The sequence below is a fragment of the Lactuca virosa genome, chromosome 5, assembly GCF_052849685.1.
Source record: "Lactuca virosa cultivar CGN04683 chromosome 5, Lactuca_virosa_CGN04683_v6, whole genome shotgun sequence".
Taxonomy (NCBI): Eukaryota; Viridiplantae; Streptophyta; class Magnoliopsida; order Asterales; family Asteraceae; genus Lactuca; species Lactuca virosa.
In genome coordinates this window covers 356,205,130-356,228,452 of record NC_136430.1, presented here as the reverse complement: position 1 = coordinate 356,228,452, position 23,323 = coordinate 356,205,130, and the positions used below count along the sequence as shown (strand labels likewise).

Here is a 23,323-nt window from a genome sequence, read left to right as displayed (position 1 = left end):
CTATTCAACAAAAAAATATTTTAAGGATATTCCAATTTTTTTTTCTTTTGGAGTAAATTTTAGGTCATTATCCTTCTCTTTAAAATTTCAAAAAATAACAACAATTTTGGATACGTTTTGACTTTCCTAATATTTAAAATATATTATGTGTCCCCAGTACATAAAAATGGCAAAAATATTATTTGTATCTCCTTTAATCGAAAATCCTTTTTGAAGACTCTCCAAAAACGACACCTTTTACAATCGGCCTTTTTCAGATCTTGAAACAAGGAAAGACAACAAGTTTCTACTTTTTCTTAATATATAAAAAAAAATCGAACCGTTTTAAGCTGTTTATTTACACTAAAAACAGTTTTAGAAGACAAAGGACATATTCGAGACTCATTCGAAGTTTTTCAAACTTGTTCTTCGTCTTCAAAAATATATTTAGTAGGGTTTTTGGATGGGTTTCCTTGATAGATTTGACATTATTCCATTATTCGTAAAAACAAATGAGATAAGACACTTTATATCAAATATGATGTTTTTACTCTTTGAAAATGATGGACACGCTTCAAAAATAATTTGTAATTCTATGAACTATTTAGAAAAATATATGTTCGAAAATACCGAGTTTGAAAATGATACCGGGCCTTTCTTATGTACTATTGAATTCGGTGAAATTTAACTTGTACTTTGTGAAAATCATCTAAATCCCAACCTTTTGTGTAATTTTACAACACCGGCCATTATACACGGATCATTTGAGTTTAACTTGACTATAAAGAGAAGATTAGATATTGTACAAGAAAAGATGTTTAGGCAACAAACATGTTTCGGCTCTTGGCTCGATCTACACACTTCTTCCCGGGTGCCACCTCTTGTTCATAATGGCATCAATCATGAGATCCAGTGTTATCCACCATTTATCAACCGTAATTTCTTATTTAGGTATATCAGCATGAACTACTAGTCATGCTTAATCATATTTCTAATAACCAGATTGAGATTGGGTCAACTACCCATCGAGGATAATACACGAGTCTCTAAGTTTAGGAGACCGGTATTCAAAAAACTAAATGTTAAGGATATCATGACAATTAGAGATCCTTGGGACTTTTTAAGTCAAACTGTTTCAAAAACTTTCTTGACAAGGATATGGAGTGTTTCTACCAACTATATTCATTAGAGTGTGGGTTTATGGGGTAAGATGTGCACGAGCACGTGAAAGGAGATTATAATGATATTGCTAGATTACTTTGACACATGGAAAATATATAATTTGAATACTATTCACAGTCTTTTTGAAATGTCAGTAGGGGTACTCGTTTGAATGGATCTAATCGATCCGGTCATATCAAATGAATTCGAATTTATTTTGCATTTCACAACATGAATCCTAATAATCCTAAGTAAATTTAAATATAATATGAACAAAGAAATTTACAATCCGTTTGGCTAGACCTTTATAATTTAGTTTTTCAACAGCCGGGACATTTTAAAATATATAATAGGAAAATTAGTAGACTCTATATAACAAATTGATTACTTGTCAATTGAAATTTATAAACAACAAATACACTATAGTTTAAAATTTTACATATGAAAATTTTGAGTTGAAGTGGTTCATTATAAACCAAAACAATTCCCGAATCAAAGTTAATAATTCGGATTAGTTGCAAACAATTAAAAAATCCAAGTATGGGAGTCGTATAATCCATCAAATTGTCCAATATGACAACTCGGTTTTATCTTAATAGCGAATAACCATAAATGTGATCTCCTATTCCTTATTTCTTAGGCCATATGTATTCATGGGGAAGACTAATGTAAGCCTCTTTAAAAACTAATAAGAAGGCTTTTGATAGGATTGGAAATCATATTAGAGTTGGAAATCTTTACCACCATCACATTATATCATCAAGGGATTATCATATGTTTTCAATGTATGATGAGATGTTTTTAAAAATTATCTATCATTTAATATTGATAATAATAATTGTATTCAATAGGGAGACCAAAACTTGGGTTAATGGATGGACATAGAGCAACGACTTACTAGCGGTTATATTATATACCATAAACTGCCAACGATAAGTATTAATTTAGGTAATTGGTTATTTAAATGCATTTCAAAAAGATCATTTAATAAGGCTTGCAACCAAACATAGTGGAGTGCGAGTGGTGGACATACAATCTTCCTTATCACACCATCAGCTAATGTGTCTATATCATAGTCTCCCCTTGGTCTATCCTCTTTACCACCTTCATGTTCAAAACCACCACCATCATAATCATTTGAATTGTCATTGAATCTGATTGAACATACATTTGTAGTTGAGAAGACACTTTATATAGATTTTCAATAGCTATGGGAACTCGGAGATCAACTTTCAACAGTGTTTTTGGACAAAACACGCCACTACAAAAATTACATTTGTATTTTTTGCAGTCTTGTTAAATATATGTGTTGTGTGTGCGGTCTTATCCACACTACAATGTGTATGTCTCACCATATATTTTTAATGATTTAACCTTTTAAATTGAAATATATGCCGAGGAAACTAGTGAAACAAATGAAAAGGGTAAGTTGGTTATAACTTTGAATTATTTAAATTTTTATGGTAGATTATCGATGAATGATGAAGATGATTATGATGAAGACCATAAAGAACACGTCAACAACAAAGTTAAAATGAAGCAATTCATAGAAGCTCTTCAAATGATGCTTATAATGAAATGAATGAGTACTTTGGTGGTGGAATTGAAGTTTACTTTTGTTAAAGGACTACATAAACTTAGTTAATCTGAGCAATGTTAATGTGTTTATTTTTTGAAATCACATGATATGTTTTGATGTGTCCTTGGATTTCTCAGCTATAGCTTTGGCCAACTATTATCTACAATTGTGCCCTAGATGTCCACACGAACGAGATAAGTATGTCCATGTCTATGTAAGTATTTTTGTGTGTTATCCTTGAACGCAACAATGCATACAAAAGTCCATTTTGGTTAAGTAAGAATTTTTACATGTTAATTGTTTTATAACTCATTTAGTTGTGTTAATTGATCATTTTGTCAATTTATTGTTGAGTTTCATAGAAAAATGCATTACTATTGGTCCTGATTGACATATAAACTTAGCTTGAGAAGCAGGAACAAGTTCCTCTCATCAACTTCCCGTTGTTTTTATGCATGTAAATTAAATGAAATTTAATATTTTGTAAGAACTCTTTTTACTAAACAATGTTAGTTTTTTTCATGAACACCAAATATTAATGATTGGCTTCAATAGATTGGAAAAGGAGATTACACAACTACAATTGCTTAGTCAAATTGTGATAAAAAAAAAAATAATATAACAATCATAATTTTTAGACTTTTTTATAAAATCTTAGTTTAGTCGAATTGGGATAAAAATCGTTCAAATTTTTTTCGTTCCTTTGCTATTGACGATAACATAGCATTATTAGTTATCGTCTTTTATTGACAATAGTTCTTTCAATTTATAATTTGGTAGAAATTCGTAAATTTTAGTGACCAACAATATTCATTTGTACTTGGAACTGGTTAATAAGTCAACATCCTATTTATGGAGGGTCTTTATTTTTTTTTCTCATAATACTGCTTGTAATAATGTTTTTTCTAAAAATCAAACTCTCTAAAACACTGAAAGAGAGTTTGGCTTTATATGATTTTCAACATAGTAAGTTGAGAAATCTATCCATTGGTAGCAATATTGTGATTTTAAATATAAAAATGTTTTCATTGCTATAATTTGTTTTCTTTTTTAGAATACAATGTCCTAATAAGAATTATTAGGAGTTATAAAGTATAATGTTCTAATAAGAAAATTGTTGAAAGTACAATTCTATATTTGATTTTCTAACATACAATGTCTTAATAAGAAAAAAAAGTTGCAAAGAAAATGAAATACTTAGGAAGATTTTTCAAATTAAATTGTCATAATAAAAATGAATAGTTTGATGCTATGATTAGTTGAGTTTTCAAGGTACAACGGTAGACTTGATATTTTTAAATACGACTTAAATCATTATTTTTTATTATACTGTAATAGAAAACAAAAAGTGAAAGCATGATGTAATAATAGACATATTAGTATAAATTCATTGGTATTTCTTTCATTTAATAATGGAATTTTATCCTATTTTTAAAAATTACAACGTAATGCTAAAAATTAAAAACCTCATTTTCCGTGACTTTCTGTATTAAGTAAAAACAACTCGTATATAAACTATCTTACGAGACTAAGTCCTATATGCATTAAGGATATTAAGTCAAAAATAAAATAATATATCATACTAATACATGATTGGGACATTTATCAGGATTTAGATCCATTAACAACCGCAAGCATGTTCACAAATGCTAGATGACCGTTGGACACGCAAAGCGAGGGACCAGATAAAACTCTTACTTCTATCGGGGACGTCGTAAATGTGATACTATGTTAATAATTTTCCTCTATTCATGATCGGTTGGTGACCATTTTTGAATAGTAATTAATTTTATATGTTTATTTGCCATGCCATCAAACCATCTCTCCCGGTGGAAACATGATTAGGTCGGCTTGTAACACTGACCCAACTTTCTGATAATCTAAAATTTTCTCTGATTATATAAGTTCGTTATCATTTGATGACTTTTAACATTTTATACTTTTTGACACTTGCAGCTTCGTGGCCATTATGTTCTGCAATGACGAAATCCTGATTTTGTTGATGGTTCCTGATCAGACCATTAAATTCTTGTTACTTGTGGAGAAAGAGTAGGTACGATAAATATTTAATTTTGTACTTTGTTTGATCATAAAACAAATTTGTTTGATTGTAAGTCTAATTATATTGCATATCAATGATGGCAATTGAAAAGGTTTATAAAAAGGGATATACACATTATGGTTGGCTGTGGGATTCAATCATTGCATTAAAAGAGATTTCCCAGAAGTTGAGGGTTGGAGAAATTGCAATATCCTAGCATTGGAGGTGCATCTCAATTCTTCCTTAAGCTCCTTATTGTATTGCAAGTTGTGGGGAAGAATGATAAAATCATGTGTTACCTTTTAAACATATCAGTCAAATACCCATGAATTTATTGATTTTGCCTCTTTAATTTTGGAAAATATGGCAAGTTAATATAAAACATTTTGTATAAAAAATATGGTAAAGTCGACATCTTAGCCTTTTTGCCAATAAAAGCAATCCAGATAGACCTATTTTACCACTAAAACTAGAGCAAAGCCAACATTCCAAACCTTTTGCACCATTAAAAGCAATGAAACTCACAAAAATTTACCCATATTTTCCACAAAAATATCAAATTCAATATTTTAAACTATTTGTTAGTATAAATGATCAAAATTAAGATTATAGTTGATAAACTTTTATTGGGTTAAATGCAAGAAATTGTAACTATTTGTTTATTTAAAAGTGTACTTGAAAAATCTAGCATGTTATATCAATGTCATTGACATAAACATTACTTCTTACTACTATAATTAGGTGCTTTTCAAACTAGAATGTCCCAATAAGAAGTTTTATTGAAAGTTCATTCTTGTAATCATAAAACAAAAGTAGGTGGCTATAACAAGAAAACAAATAGAACTATCTCCATTTGTATTTACATAAGAGTAAACATAAAACATAACAAAAGTTTGTTATATTTTTGTCGATAATAACAATATAATTCTATAGTTTTACCCCTAATACCAATATATACAATTTTAATATATTTTTTATAATAAGCATTTCATTAGGTATTAAATGTGCAAAACTTGTAACTAGGATATTGACAATCAGAACAACTAATAAGTGGATAGTGAACAACTTAATTTCTCTATAAGTACCTTGCTGGAAATCCCACCTTTTGCCTCGTCTAATTTACGGCCTCCATCATAATCATATCTTTCTTTCCTTGCAGATGTGTCGTAATCATTCCTTGACATGGCGTCTGGAAGACCCATTTTTGCGATGTGTTGTAATTCATAATCTGGAATCTGTGGTGTCGGGAGGTTCATCTTCGGCCTTTTTCTATAAGTTTCTGGAGCGTTTACTTTGTTTGCTTGGAGTATAGCAGATGGAGCATCTTGTCTCCATGCTATTTTGTTCTTCGCAATGTCCTGCTTTCTCAAACGGGCCTCTCTATCGGCCCTTCTTTCACCTTCCATTTCCTCGATGGTGGTTGGGAATTTAGGTTGCTCAACTATTGAACTTTCATCAGCGACATCATAAAAGCCAATTGGCGGCATGATTTCAAAGGGGATCTCAGCGTAAAAGTCGAAATTCTTCCTTTTCCTGTAATCATCAATTCCGGCCGCCTTCAATTCTCTCCACTTTAGTAAAGAAGCAAGACGACTGGCTTCTTCAATCTGCTTCTCCCGGGCCTTCCTTTTTGCCTTTTTTTCCCCTTGTATTGGATAATCGAGCCCTTGCTTCTGAAAGCATTTCTTTTTCATCGTCATCCATGTCAACTGCATCGGGTCGAGCAGGCTTTGCTTCCGGGTTTGGGTCAATCTCTCCGGGTCGTAATTTCCTTGGATCGTTATATTTTTCATCCCTTACACAAGCTGCATCCAGAAGCTTTTCGTAGCGGTCGATGCATTCACACAAAGTGCGGCCGACCATGGGAGCGACTGTTCTCCATTGACTCGGCAGGAGCTTAGCAAGATGAAGCAGCTTCTCATCTTCCTCTCTGGTCCACTCAGTCTGTAAATTTTAAATAGAAAAACAGTCAGGATATCGATTATTACAAAATTGATGGCAAGAATATTAATGATTTTATCAAGACCTAGAGTTTATCCAAGCTAGATACTGGTAATTCTTTATTAAAGGGTTTCTCCTATCTCTTTGTCTCTACCTAACAAGGTAGAAGGTTTCTCCTAACAAGTTCATGCAACTTACTGTGACAACCCTTGCAATGACATTACCCCAGAAAAGACTCATCAAGATACAGACATCAACATATAAATTTTGTTGTATGTGGTAAACCAAAACGTATATCCCATGCCAGAATTTGGAAAACTTGTTTGTGTGTATATATGAGAAACATACCACTTAATTAACGTTATTGCTTTAAGATAAAGAAACATTAGTCAGAAATTGACATCTCGATAGATTAAAATCAATATGTAAACTAGCAATTCTTGAGAATATGATGCGTACCTTTTTGATGGAAGGATCGAGCCATTCGTACCAACGAGCTTTACACTGTTTAGCGGATTTGCGCACAAGTAAGGAAGACGTACGACCCCATTCGTTCTTCCCGTATTTCATCACAGCAGACTTGAGGATCTCATCCTCTGTGTTTGTCCAAACACCTCTTTTAATCGAAATCCTCATCTTCCTCGTCTTTAATAAAACACTAGTACATATGTGAATGTCGAGCCCTTTCTACTTAATTAAAACTGGTTTCTGAATAAAAATATACCTAAAAGAAACAAAAGGAGGCTCTCAGATTTTAAGTACAGAAGCCGTTCCCTTCTTTATGTATGGTTCTCTCCTTTTTTACCTTCAACAAATGAACCGATGTGGGACATATATAGCAAAAAGAAGTCAAGCCTCTTTGCTTTTTAACTTTATATTCATTAAATCTATTTGTCTTGTGGCCATTTTCTCTATATTCATCTCTACTAAAACTATTCAACAAAAAAATATTTTAAGGATATTCCAATTTTTTTTTCTTTTGGAGTAAATTTTAGGTCATTATCCTTCTCTTTAAAATTTCAAAAAATAACAACAATTTTGGATACGTTTTGACTTTCCTAATATTTAAAATATATTATGTGTCCCCAGTACATAAAAATGGCAAAAATATTATTTGTATCTCCTTTAATCGAAAATCCTTTTTGAAGACTCTCCAAAAACGACACCTTTTACAATCGGCCTTTTTCAGATCTTGAAACAAGGAAAGACAACAAGTTTCTACTTTTTCTTAATATATAAAAAAAAATCGAACCGTTTTAAGCTGTTTATTTACACTAAAAACAGTTTTAGAAGACAAAGGACATATTCGAGACTCATTCGAAGTTTTTCAAACTTGTTCTTCGTCTTCAAAAATATATTTAGTAGGGTTTTTGGATGGGTTTCCTTGATAGATTTGACATTATTCCATTATTCGTAAAAACAAATGAGATAAGACACTTTATATCAAATATGATGTTTTTACTCTTTGAAAATGATGGACACGCTTCAAAAATAATTTGTAATTCTATGAACTATTTAGAAAAATATATGTTCGAAAATACCGAGTTTGAAAATGATACCGGGCCTTTCTTATGTACTATTGAATTCGGTGAAATTTAACTTGTACTTTGTGAAAATCATCTAAATCCCAACCTTTTGTGTAATTTTACAACACCGGCCATTATACACGGATCATTTGAGTTTAACTTGACTATAAAGAGAAGATTAGATATTGTACAAGAAAAGATGTTTAGGCAACAAACATGTTTCGGCTCTTGGCTCGATCTACACACTTCTTCCCGGGTGCCACCTCTTGTTCATAATGGCATCAATCATGAGATCCAGTGTTATCCACCATTTATCAACCGTAATTTCTTATTTAGGTATATCAGCATGAACTACTAGTCATGCTTAATCATATTTCTAATAACCAGATTGAGATCGGGTCAACTACCCATCGAGGATAATACACGAGTCTCTAAGTTTAAGAGACCGGTATTCAAAAAACTAAATGTTAAGGATATCATGACAATTAGAGATCCTTGGGACTTTTTAAGTCAAACTGTTTCAAAAACTTTCTTGACAAGGATATGGAGTGTTTCTACCAACTATATTCATTAGAGTGTGGGTTTATGGGGTAAGATGTGCACGAGCACGTGAAAGGAGATTATAATGATATTGCTAGATTACTTTGACACATGGAAAATATATAATTTGAATACTATTCACAGTCTTTTTGAAATGTCAGTAGGGGTACTCGTTTGAATGGATCTAATCGATCCGGTCATATCAAATGAATTCGAATTTATTTTGCATTTCACAACATGAATCCTAATAATCCTAAGTAAATTTAAATATAATATGAACAAAGAAATTTACAATCCGTTTGGCTAGACCTTTATAATTTAGTTTTTCAACAGCCGGGACATTTTAAAATATATAATAGGAAAATTAGTAGACTCTATATAACAAATTGATTACTTGTCAATTGAAATTTATAAACAACAAATACACTATAGTTTAAAATTTTACATATGAAAATTTTGAGTTGAAGTGGTTCATTATAAACCAAAATAATTCCCGAATCAAAGTTAATAATTCGGATTAGTTGCAAACAATTAAAAAATCCAAGTATGGGAGTCGTATAATCCATCAAATTGTCCAATATGACAACTCGGTTTTATCTTAATAGCGAATAACCATAAATGTGATCTCCTATTCCTTATTTCTTAGGCCATATGTATTCATGGGGAAGACTAATGTAAGCCTCTTTAAAAACTAATAAGAAGGCTTTTGATAGGATTGGAAATCATATTAGAGTTGGAAATCTTTACCACCATCACATTATATCATCAAGGGATTATCATATGTTTTCAATGTATGATGAGATGTTTTTAAAAATTATCTATCATTTAATATTGATAATAATAATTGTATTCAATAGGGAGACCAAAACTTGGGTTAATGGATGGACATAGAGCAACGACTTACTAGCGGTTATATTATATACCATAAACTGCCAACGATAAGTATTAATTTAGGTAATTGGTTATTTAAATGCATTTCAAAAAGATCATTTAATAAGGCTTGCAACCAAACATAGTGGAGTGCGAGTGGTGGACATACAATCTTCCTTATCACACCATCAGCTAATGTGTCTATATCATAGTCTCCCCTTGGTCTATCCTCTTTACCACCTTCATGTTCAAAACCACCACCATCATAATCATTTGAATTGTCATTGAATCTGATTGAACATACATTTGTAGTTGAGAAGACACTTTATATAGATTTTCAATAGCTATGGGAACTCGGAGATCAACTTTCAACAGTGTTTTTGGACAAAACACGCCACTACAAAAATTACATTTGTATTTTTTGCAGTCTTGTTAAATATATGTGTTGTGTGTGCGGTCTTATCCACACTACAATGTGTATGTCTCACCATATATTTTTAATGATTTAACCTTTTAAATTGAAATATATGCCGAGGAAACTAGTGAAACAAATGAAAAGGGTAAGTTGGTTATAACTTTGAATTATTTAAATTTTTATGGTAGATTATCGATGAATGATGAAGATGATTATGATGAAGACCATAAAGAACACGTCAACAACAAAGTTAAAATGAAGCAATTCATAGAAGCTCTTCAAATGATGCTTATAATGAAATGAATGAGTACTTTGGTGGTGGAATTGAAGTTTAGTTTTGTTAAAGGACTACATAAACTTAGTTAATCTGAGCAATGTTAATGTGTTTATTTTTTGAAATCACATGATATGTTTTGATGTGTCCTTGGATTTCTCAGCTATAGCTTTGGCCAACTATTATCTACAATTGTGCCCTAGATGTCCACACGAACGAGATAAGTATGTCCATGTCTATGTAAGTATTTTTGTGTGTTATCCTTGAACGCAACAATGCATACAAAAGTCCATTTTGGTTAAGTAAGAATTTTTACATGTTAATTGTTTTATAACTCATTTAGTTGTGTTAATTGATCATTTTGTCAATTTATTGTTGAGTTTCATAGAAAAATGCATTACTATTGGTCCTGATTGACATATAAACTTAGCTTGAGAAGCAGGAACAAGTTCCTCTCATCAACTTCCCGTTGTTTTTATGCATGTAAATTAAATGAAATTTAATATTTTGTAAGAACTCTTTTTACTAAACAATGTTAGTTTTTTTCATGAACACCAAATATTAATGATTGGCTTCAATAGATTGGAAAAGGAGATTACACAACTACAATTGCTTAGTCAAATTGTGATAAAAAAAATAATATAACAATCATAATTTTTAGACTTTTTTATAAAATCTTAGTTTAGTCGAATTGGGATAAAAATCGTTCAAATTTTTTTCGTTCCTTTGCTATTGACGATAACATAGCATTATTAGTTATCGTCTTTTATTGACAATAGTTCTTTCAATTTATAATTTGGTAGAAATTCGTAAATTTTAGTGACCAACAATATTCATTTGTACTTGGAACTGGTTAATAAGTCAACATCCTATTTATGGAGGGTCTTTATTTTTTTTTCTCATAATACTGCTTGTAATAATGTTTTTTCTAAAAATCAAACTCTCTAAAACACTGAAAGAGAGTTTGGCTTTATATGATTTTCAACATAGTAAGTTGAGAAATCTATCCATTGGTAGCAATATTGTGATTTTAAATATAAAAATGTTTTCATTGCTATAATTTGTTTTCTTTTTTAGAATACAATGTCCTAATAAGAATTATTAGGAGTTATAAAGTATAATGTTCTAATAAGAAAATTGTTGAAAGTACAATTCTATATTTGATTTTCTAACATACAATGTCTTAATAAGAAAAAAAAGTTGCAAAGAAAATGAAATACTTAGGAAGATTTTTCAAATTAAATTGTCATAATAAAAATGAATAGTTTGATGCTATGATTAGTTGAGTTTTCAAGGTACAACGGTAGACTTGATATTTTTAAATACGACTTAAATCATTATTTTTTATTATACTGTAATAGAAAACAAAAAGTGAAAGCATGATGTAATAATAGACATATTAGTATAAATTCATTGGTATTTCTTTCATTTAATAATGGAATTTTATCCTATTTTTAAAAATTACAACGTAATGCTAAAAATTAAAAACCTCATTTTCCGTGACTTTCTGTATTAAGTAAAAACAACTCGTATATAAACTATCTTACGAGACTAAGTCCTATATGCATTAAGGATATTAAGTCAAAAATAAAATAATATATCATACTAATACATGATTGGGACATTTATCAGGATTTAGATCCATTAACAACCGCAAGCATGTTCACAAATGCTAGATGACCGTTGGACACGCAAAGCGAGGGACCAGATAAAACTCTTACTTCTATCGGGGACGTCGTAAATGTGATACTATGTTAATAATTTTCCTCTATTCATGATCGGTTGGTGACCATTTTTGAATAGTAATTAATTTTATATGTTTATTTGCCATGCCATCAAACCATCTCTCCCGGTGGAAACATGATTAGGTCGGCTTGTAACACTGACCCAACTTTCTGATAATCTAAAATTTTCTCTGATTATATAAGTTCGTTATCATTTGATGACTTTTAACATTTTATACTTTTTGACACTTGCAGCTTCGTGGCCATTATGTTCTGCAATGACGAAATCCTGATTTTGTTGATGGTTCCTGATCAGACCATTAAATTCTTGTTACTTGTGGAGAAAGAGTAGGTACGATAAATATTTAATTTTGTACTTTGTTTGATCATAAAACAAATTTGTTTGATTGTAAGTCTAATTATATTGCATATCAATGATGGCAATTGAAAAGGTTTATAAAAAGGGATATACACATTATGGTTGGCTGTGGGATTCAATCATTGCATTAAAAGAGATTTCCCAGAAGTTGAGGGTTGGAGAAATTGCAATATCCTAGCATTGGAGGTGCATCTCAATTCTTCCTTAAGCTCCTTATTGTATTGCAAGTTGTGGGGAAGAATGATAAAATCATGTGTTACCTTTTAAACATATCAGTCAAATACCCATGAATTTATTGATTTTGCCTCTTTAATTTTGGAAAATATGGCAAGTTAATATAAAACATTTTGTATAAAAAATATGGTAAAGTCGACATCTTAGCCTTTTTGCCAATAAAAGCAATCCAGATAGACCTATTTTACCACTAAAACTAGAGCAAAGCCAACATTCCAAACCTTTTGCACCATTAAAAGCAATGAAACTCACAAAAATTTACCCATATTTTCCACAAAAATATCAAATTCAATATTTTAAACTATTTGTTAGTATAAATGATCAAAATTAAGATTATAGTTGATAAACTTTTATTGGGTTAAATGCAAGAAATTGTAACTATTTGTTTATTTAAAAGTGTACTTGAAAAATCTAGCATGTTATATCAATGTCATTGACATAAACATTACTTCTTACTACTATAATTAGGTGCTTTTCAAACTAGAATGTCCCAATAAGAAGTTTTATTGAAAGTTCATTCTTGTAATCATAAAACAAAAGTAGGTGGCTATAACAAGAAAACAAATAGAACTATCTCCATTTGTATTTACATAAGAGTAAACATAAAACATAACAAAAGTTTGTTATATTTTTGTCGATAATAACAATATAATTCTATAGTTTTACCCCTAATACCAATATATACAATTTTAATATATTTTTTATAATAAGCATTTCATTAGGTATTAAATGTGCAAAACTTGTAACTAGGATATTGACAATCAGAACAACTAATAAGTGGATAGTGAACAACTTAATTTCTCTATAAGTACCTTGCTGGAAATCCCACCTTTTGCCTCGTCTAATTTACGGCCTCCATCATAATCATATCTTTCTTTCCTTGCAGATGTGTCGTAATCATTCCTTGACATGGCGTCTGGAAGACCCATTTTTGCGATGTGTTGTAATTCATAATCTGGAATCTGTGGTGTCGGGAGGTTCATCTTCGGCCTTTTTCTATAAGTTTCTGGAGCGTTTACTTTGTTTGCTTGGAGTATAGCAGATGGAGCATCTTGTCTCCATGCTATTTTGTTCTTCGCAATGTCCTGCTTTCTCAAACGGGCCTCTCTATCGGCCCTTCTTTCACCTTCCATTTCCTCGATGGTGGTTGGGAATTTAGGTTGCTCAACTATTGAACTTTCATCAGCGACATCATAAAAGCCAATTGGCGGCATGATTTCAAAGGGGATCTCAGCGTAAAAGTCGAAATTCTTCCTTTTCCTGTAATCATCAATTCCGGCCGCCTTCAATTCTCTCCACTTTAGTAAAGAAGCAAGACGACTGGCTTCTTCAATCTGCTTCTCCCGGGCCTTCCTTTTTGCCTTTTTTTCCCCTTGTATTGGATAATCGAGCCCTTGCTTCTGAAAGCATTTCTTTTTCATCGTCATCCATGTCAACTGCATCGGGTCGAGCAGGCTTTGCTTCCGGGTTTGGGTCAATCTCTCCGGGTCGTAATTTCCTTGGATCGTTATATTTTTCATCCCTTACACAAGCTGCATCCAGAAGCTTTTCGTAGCGGTCGATGCATTCACACAAAGTGCGGCCGACCATGGGAGCGACTGTTCTCCATTGACTCGGCAGGAGCTTAGCAAGATGAAGCAGCTTCTCATCTTCCTCTCTGGTCCACTCAGTCTGTAAATTTTAAATAGAAAAACAGTCAGGATATCGATTATTACAAAATTGATGGCAAGAATATTAATGATTTTATCAAGACCTAGAGTTTATCCAAGCTAGATACTGGTAATTCTTTATTAAAGGGTTTCTCCTATCTCTTTGTCTCTACCTAACAAGGTAGAAGGTTTCTCCTAACAAGTTCATGCAACTTACTGTGACAACCCTTGCAATGACATTACCCCAGAAAAGACTCATCAAGATACAGACATCAACATATAAATTTTGTTGTATGTGGTAAACCAAAACGTATATCCCATGCCAGAATTTGGAAAACTTGTTTGTGTGTATATATGAGAAACATACCACTTAATTAACGTTATTGCTTTAAGATAAAGAAACATTAGTCAGAAATTGACATCTCGATAGATTAAAATCAATATGTAAACTAGCAATTCTTGAGAATATGATGCGTACCTTTTTGATGGAAGGATCGAGCCATTCGTACCAACGAGCTTTACACTGTTTAGCGGATTTGCGCACAAGTAAGGAAGACGTACGACCCCATTCGTTCTTCCCGTATTTCATCACAGCAGACTTGAGGATCTCATCCTCTGTGTTTGTCCAAACACCTCTTTTAATCGAAATCCTCATCTTCCTCGTCTTTAATAAAACACTAGTACATATGTGAATGTCGAGCCCTTTCTACTTAATTAAAACTGGTTTCTGAATAAAAATATACCTAAAAGAAACAAAAGGAGGCTCTCAGATTTTAAGTACAGAAGCCGTTCCCTTCTTTATGTATGGTTCTCTCCTTTTTTACCTTCAACAAATGAACCGATGTGGGACATATATAGCAAAAAGAAGTCAAGCCTCTTTGCTTTTTAACTTTATATTCATTAAATCTATTTGTCTTGTGGCCATTTTCTCTATATTCATCTCTACTAAAACTATTCAACAAAAAAATATTTTAAGGATATTCCAATTTTTTTTTCTTTTGGAGTAAATTTTAGGTCATTATCCTTCTCTTTAAAATTTCAAAAAATAACAACAATTTTGGATACGTTTTGACTTTCCTAATATTTAAAATATATTATGTGTCCCCAGTACATAAAAATGGCAAAAATATTATTTGTATCTCCTTTAATCGAAAATCCTTTTTGAAGACTCTCCAAAAACGACACCTTTTACAATCGGCCTTTTTCAGATCTTGAAACAAGGAAAGACAACAAGTTTCTACTTTTTCTTAATATATAAAAAAAAATCGAACCGTTTTAAGCTGTTTATTTACACTAAAAACAGTTTTAGAAGACAAAGGACATATTCGAGACTCATTCGAAGTTTTTCAAACTTGTTCTTCGTCTTCAAAAATATATTTAGTAGGGTTTTTGGATGGGTTTCCTTGATAGATTTGACATTATTCCATTATTCGTAAAAACAAATGAGATAAGACACTTTATATCAAATATGATGTTTTTACTCTTTGAAAATGATGGACACGCTTCAAAAATAATTTGTAATTCTATGAACTATTTAGAAAAATATATGTTCGAAAATACCGAGTTTGAAAATGATACCGGGCCTTTCTTATGTACTATTGAATTCGGTGAAATTTAACTTGTACTTTGTGAAAATCATCTAAATCCCAACCTTTTGTGTAATTTTACAACACCGGCCATTATACACGGATCATTTGAGTTTAACTTGACTATAAAGAGAAGATTAGATATTGTACAAGAAAAGATGTTTAGGCAACAAACATGTTTCGGCTCTTGGCTCGATCTACACACTTCTTCCCGGGTGCCACCTCTTGTTCATAATGGCATCAATCATGAGATCCAGTGTTATCCACCATTTATCAACCGTAATTTCTTATTTAGGTATATCAGCATGAACTACTAGTCATGCTTAATCATATTTCTAATAACCAGATTGAGATCGGGTCAACTACCCATCGAGGATAATACACGAGTCTCTAAGTTTAAGAGACCGGTATTCAAAAAACTAAATGTTAAGGATATCATGACAATTAGAGATCCTTGGGACTTTTTAAGTCAAACTGTTTCAAAAACTTTCTTGACAAGGATATGGAGTGTTTCTACCAACTATATTCATTAGAGTGTGGGTTTATGGGGTAAGATGTGCACGAGCACGTGAAAGGAGATTATAATGATATTGCTAGATTACTTTGACACATGGAAAATATATAATTTGAATACTATTCACAGTCTTTTTGAAATGTCAGTAGGGGTACTCGTTTGAATGGATCTAATCGATCCGGTCATATCAAATGAATTCGAATTTATTTTGCATTTCACAACATGAATCCTAATAATCCTAAGTAAATTTAAATATAATATGAACAAAGAAATTTACAATCCGTTTGGCTAGACCTTTATAATTTAGTTTTTCAACAGCCGGGACATTTTAAAATATATAATAGGAAAATTAGTAGACTCTATATAACAAATTGATTACTTGTCAATTGAAATTTATAAACAACAAATACACTATAGTTTAAAATTTTACATATGAAAATTTTGAGTTGAAGTGGTTCATTATAAACCAAAATAATTCCCGAATCAAAGTTAATAATTCGGATTAGTTGCAAACAATTAAAAAATCCAAGTATGGGAGTCGTATAATCCATCAAATTGTCCAATATGACAACTCGGTTTTATCTTAATAGCGAATAACCATAAATGTGATCTCCTATTCCTTATTTCTTAGGCCATATGTATTCATGGGGAAGACTAATGTAAGCCTCTTTAAAAACTAATAAGAAGGCTTTTGATAGGATTGGAAATCATATTAGAGTTGGAAATCTTTACCACCATCACATTATATCATCAAGGGATTATCATATGTTTTCAATGTATGATGAGATGTTTTTAAAAATTATCTATCATTTAATATTGATAATAATAATTGTATTCAATAGGGAGACCAAAACTTGGGTTAATGGATGGACATAGAGCAACGACTTACTAGCGGTTATATTATATACCATAAACTGCCAACGATAAGTATTAATTTAGGTAATTGGTTATTTAAATGCATTTCAAAAAGATCATTTAATAAGGCTTGCAACCAAACATAGTGGAGTGCGAGTGGTGGACATACAATCTTCCTTATCACACCATCAGCTAATGTGTCTATATCATAGTCTCCCCTTGGTCTATCCTCTTTACCACCTTCATGTTCAAAACCACCACCATCATAATCATTTGAATTGTCATTGAATCTGATTGAACATACATTTGTAGTTGAGAAGACACTTTATATAGATTTTCAATAGCTATGGGAACTCGGAGATCAACTTTCAACAGTGTTTTTGGACAAAACACGCCACTACAAAAATTACATTTGTATTTTTTGCAGTCTTGTTAAATATATGTGTTGTGTGTGCGGTCTTATCCACACTACAATGTGTATGTCTCACCATATATTTTTAATGATTTAACCTTTTAAATTGAAATATATGCCGAGGAAACTAGTGAAACAAATGAAAAGGGTAAGTTGGTTATAACTTTGAATTATTTAAATTTTTATGGTAGATTATCGATGAATGATGAAGATGATTATGATGAAGACCATAAAGAACACGTCAACAACAAAGTTAAAATGAAGCAATTCATAGAAGCTCTTCAAATGATGCTTATAATGAAATGAATGAGTACTTTGGTGGTGGAATTGAAGTTTAGTTTTGTTAAAGGACTACATAAACTTAGTTAATCTGAGCAATGTTAATGTGTTTATTTTTTGAAATCACATGATATGTTTTGATGTGTCCTTGGATTTCTCAGCTATAGCTTTGGCCAACTATTATCTACAATTGTGCCCTAGATGTCCACACGAACGAGATAAGTATGTCCATGTCTATGTAAGTATTTTTGTGTGTTATCCTTGAACGCAACAATGCATACAAAATTCCATTTTGGTTAAGTAAGAATTTTTACATGTTAATTGTTTTATAACTCATTTAGTTGTGTTAATTGATCATTTTGTCAATTTATTGTTGAGTTTCATAGAAAAATGCATTACTATTGGTCCTGATTGACATATAAACTTAGCTTGAGAAGCAGGAACAAGTTCCTCTCATCAACTTCCCGTTGTTTTTATGCATGTAAATTAAATGAAATTTAATATTTTGTAAGAACTCTTTTTACTAAACAATGTTAGTTTTTTTCATGAACACCAAATATTAATGATTGGCTTCAATAGATTGGAAAAGGAGATTACACAACTACAATTGCTTAGTCAAATTGTGATAAAAAAAAAATAATATAACAATCATAATTTTTAGACTTTTTTATAAAATCTTAGTTTAGTCGAATTGGGATAAAAATCGTTCAAATTTTTTTCGTTCCTTTGCTATTGACGATAACATAGCATTATTAGTTATCGTCTTTTATTGACAATAGTTCTTTCAATTTATAATTTGGTAGAAATTCGTAAATTTTAGTGACCAACAATATTCATTTGTACTTGGAACTGGTTAATAAGTCAACATCCTATTTATGGAGGGTCTTTATTTTTTTTTCTCATAATACTGCTTGTAATAATGTTTTTTCTAAAAATCAAACTCTCTAAAACACTGAAAGAGAGTTTGGCTTTATATGATTTTCAACATAGTAAGTTGAGAAATCTATCCATTGGTAGCAATATTGTGATTTTAAATATAAAAATGTTTTCATTGCTATAATTTGTTTTCTTTTTTAGAATACAATGTCCTAATAAGAATTATTAGGAGTTATAAAGTATAATGTTCTAATAAGAAAATTGTTGAAAGTACAATTCTATATTTGATTTTCTAACATACAATGTCTTAATAAGAAAAAAAAGTTGCAAAGAAAATGAAATACTTAGGAAGATTTTTCAAATTAAATTGTCATAATAAAAATGAATAGTTTGATGCTATGATTAGTTGAGTTTTCAAGGTACAACGGTAGACTTGATATTTTTAAATACGACTTAAATCATTATTTTTTATTATACTGTAATAGAAAACAAAAAGTGAAAGCATGATGTAATAATAAACATATTAGTATAAATTCATTGGTATTTCTTTCATTTAATAATGGAATTTTATCCTATTTTTAAAAATTACAACGTAATGCTAAAAATTAAAAACCTCATTTTCCGTGACTTTCTGTATTAAGTAAAAACAACTCGTATATAAACTATCTTACGAGACTAAGTCCTATATGCATTAAGGATATTAAGTCAAAAATAAAATAATATATCATACTAATACATGATTGGGACATTTATCAGGATTTAGATCCATTAACAACCGCAAGCATGTTCACAAATGCTAGATGACCGTTGGACATGCAAAGCGAGGGACCAGATAAAACTCTTACTTCTATCGGGGACGTCGTAAATGTGATACTATGTTAATAATTTTCCTCTATTCATGATCGGTTGGTGACCATTTTTGAATAGTAATTAATTTTATATGTTTATTTGCCATGCCATCAAACCATCTCTCCCGGTGGAAACATGATTAGGTCGGCTTGTAACACTGACCCAACTTTCTGATAATCTAAAATTTTCTCTGATTATATAAGTTCGTTATCATTTGATGACTTTTAACATTTTATACTTTTTGACACTTGCAGCTTCGTGGCCATTATGTTATGCAATGACGAAATCCTGATTTTGTTGATGGTTCCTGATCAGACCATTAAATTCTTGTTACTTGTGGAGAAAGAGTAGGTACGATAAATATTTAATTTTGTACTTTGTTTGATCATAAAACAAATTTGTTTGATTGTAAGTCTAATTATATTGCATATCAATGATGGCAATTGAAAAGGTTTATAAAAAGGGATATACACATTATGGTTGGCTGTGGGATTCAATCATTGCATTAAAAGAGATTTCCCAGAAGTTGAGGGTTGGAGAAATTGCAATATCCTAGCATTGGAGGTGCATCTCAATTCTTCCTTAAGCTCCTTATTGTATTGCAAGTTGTGGGGAAGAATGATAAAATCATGTGTTACCTTTTAAACATATCAGTCAAATACCCATGAATTTATTGATTTTGCCTCTTTAATTTTGGAAAATATGGCAAGTTAATATAAAACATTTTGTATAAAAAATATGGTAAAGTCGACATCTTAGCCTTTTTGCCAATAAAAGCAATCCAGATAGACCTATTTTACCACTAAAACTAGAGCAAAGCCAACATTCCAAACCTTTTGCACCATTAAAAGCAATGAAACTCACAAAAATTTACCCATATTTTCCACAAAAATATCAAATTCAATATTTTAAACTATTTGTTAGTATAAATGATCAAAATTAAGATTATAGTTGATAAACTTTTATTGGGTTAAATGCAAGAAATTGTAACTATTTGTTTATTTAAAAGTGTACTTGAAAAATCTAGCATGTTATATCAATGTCATTGACATAAACATTACTTCTTACTACTATAATTAGGTGCTTTTCAAACTAGAATGTCCCAATAAGAAGTTTTATTGAAAGTTCATTCTTGTAATCATAAAACAAAAGTAGGTGGCTATAACAAGAAAACAAATAGAACTATCTCCATTTGTATTTACATAAGAGTAAACATAAAACATAACAAAAGTTTGTTATATTTTTGTCGATAATAACAATATAATTCTATAGTTTTACCCCTAATACCAATATATACAATTTTAATATATTTTTTATAATAAGCATTTCATTAGGTATTAAATGTGCAAAACTTGTAACTAGGATATTGACAATCAGAACAACTAATAAGTGGATAGTGAACAACTTAATTTCTCTATAAGTACCTTGCTGGAAATCCCACCTTTTGCCTCGTCTAATTTACGGCCTCCATCATAATCATATCTTTCTTTCCTTGCAGATGTGTCGTAATCATTCCTTGACATGGCGTCTGGAAGACCCATTTTTGCGATGTGTTGTAATTCATAATCTGGAATCTGTGGTGTCGGGAGGTTCATCTTCGGCCTTTTTCTATAAGTTTCTGGAGCGTTTACTTTGTTTGCTTGGAGTATAGCAGATGGAGCATCTTGTCTCCATGCTATTTTGTTCTTCGCAATGTCCTGCTTTCTCAAACGGGCCTCTCTATCGGCCCTTCTTTCACCTTCCATTTCCTCGATGGTGGTTGGGAATTTAGGTTGCTCAACTATTGAACTTTCATCAGCGACATCATAAAAGCCAATTGGCGGCATGATTTCAAAGGGGATCTCAGCGTAAAAGTCGAAATTCTTCCTTTTCCTGTAATCATCAATTCCGGCCGCCTTCAATTCTCTCCACTTTAGTAAAGAAGCAAGACGACTGGCTTCTTCAATCTGCTTCTCCCGGGCCTTCCTTTTTGCCTTTTTTTCCCCTTGTATTGGATAATCGAGCCCTTGCTTCTGAAAGCATTTCTTTTTCATCGTCATCCATGTCAACTGCATCGGGTCGAGCAGGCTTTGCTTCCGGGTTTGGGTCAATCTCTCCGGGTCGTAATTTCCTTGGATCGTTATATTTTTCATCCCTTACACAAGCTGCATCCAGAAGCTTTTCGTAGCGGTCGATGCATTCACACAAAGTGCGGCCGACCATGGGAGCGACTGTTCTCCATTGACTCGGCAGGAGCTTAGCAAGATGAAGCAGCTTCTCATCTTCCTCTCTGGTCCACTCAGTCTGTAAATTTTAAATAGAAAAACAGTCAGGATATCGATTATTACAAAATTGATGGCAAGAATATTAATGATTTTATCAAGACCTAGAGTTTATCCAAGCTAGATACTGGTAATTCTTTATTAAAGGGTTTCTCCTATCTCTTTGTCTCTACCTAACAAGGTAGAAGGTTTCTCCTAACAAGTTCATGCAACTTACTGTGACAACCCTTGCAATGACATTACCCCAGAAAAGACTCATCAAGATACAGACATCAACATATAAATTTTGTTGTATGTGGTAAACCAAAACGTATATCCCATGCCAGAATTTGGAAAACTTGTTTGTGTGTATATATGAGAAACATACCACTTAATTAACGTTATTGCTTTAAGATAAAGAAACATTAGTCAGAAATTGACATCTCGATAGATTAAAATCAATATGTAAACTAGCAATTCTTGAGAATATGATGCGTACCTTTTTGATGGAAGGATCGAGCCATTCGTACCAACGAGCTTTACACTGTTTAGCGGATTTGCGCACAAGTAAGGAAGACGTACGACCCCATTCGTTCTTCCCGTATTTCATCACAGCAGACTTGAGGATCTCATCCTCTGTGTTTGTCCAAACACCTCTTTTAATCGAAATCCTCATCTTCCTCGTCTTTAATAAAACACTAGTACATATGTGAATGTCGAGCCCTTTCTACTTAATTAAAACTGGTTTCTGAATAAAAATATACCTAAAAGAAACAAAAGGAGGCTCTCAGATTTTAAGTACAGAAGCCGTTCCCTTCTTTATGTATGGTTCTCTCCTTTTTTACCTTCAACAAATGAACCGATGTGGGACATATATAGCAAAAAGAAGTCAAGCCTCTTTGCTTTTTAACTTTATATTCATTAAATCTATTTGTCTTGTGGCCATTTTCTCTATATTCATCTCTACTAAAACTATTCAACAAAAAAATATTTTAAGGATATTCCAAATTTTTTTTCTTGTGGAGTAAATTTTAGGTCATTATCCTTCTCTTTAAAATTTCAAAAAATAACAACAATTTTGGATACGTTTTGACTTTCCTAATATTTAAAATATATTATGTGTCCCCAGTACATAAAAATGGCAAAAATATTATTTGTATCTCTTTTAACCGAAAATCCTTTTTGAAGACTCTCCAAAAACGACACCTTTTACAATCGGCCTTTTTCAGATCTTGAAACAAGGAAAGACAACAAGTTTCTACTTTTTCTTAATATATAAAAAAAATCGAACCGTTTTAAGCTGTTTATTTACACTAAAAACAGTTTTAGAAGACAAAGGACATATTCGAGACTCATTCAAAGTTTTTCAAACTTGTTCTTCGTCTTCAAAAATATATTTA

The 23,323-nt window shown here is 31.5% G+C and overlaps 3 pseudogenes; all 3 read right to left on the bottom strand.

Annotated features, from left to right (window-relative positions):
• Nucleotides 1–5,695: 5,695 nt before the first annotated feature.
• Nucleotides 5,696–7,337, bottom strand: LOC145113472 (cell division cycle 5-like protein pseudogene; annotated as a pseudogene).
• A 5,988-nt stretch (nucleotides 7,338–13,325) lies between these two features.
• LOC145113470 (cell division cycle 5-like protein pseudogene) lies at nucleotides 13,326–14,967 on the bottom strand (annotated as a pseudogene).
• A 5,990-nt stretch (nucleotides 14,968–20,957) lies between these two features.
• LOC145113469 (cell division cycle 5-like protein pseudogene) lies at nucleotides 20,958–22,622 on the bottom strand (annotated as a pseudogene).
• Between the last annotated feature and the right edge of the window lie 701 nt (nucleotides 22,623–23,323).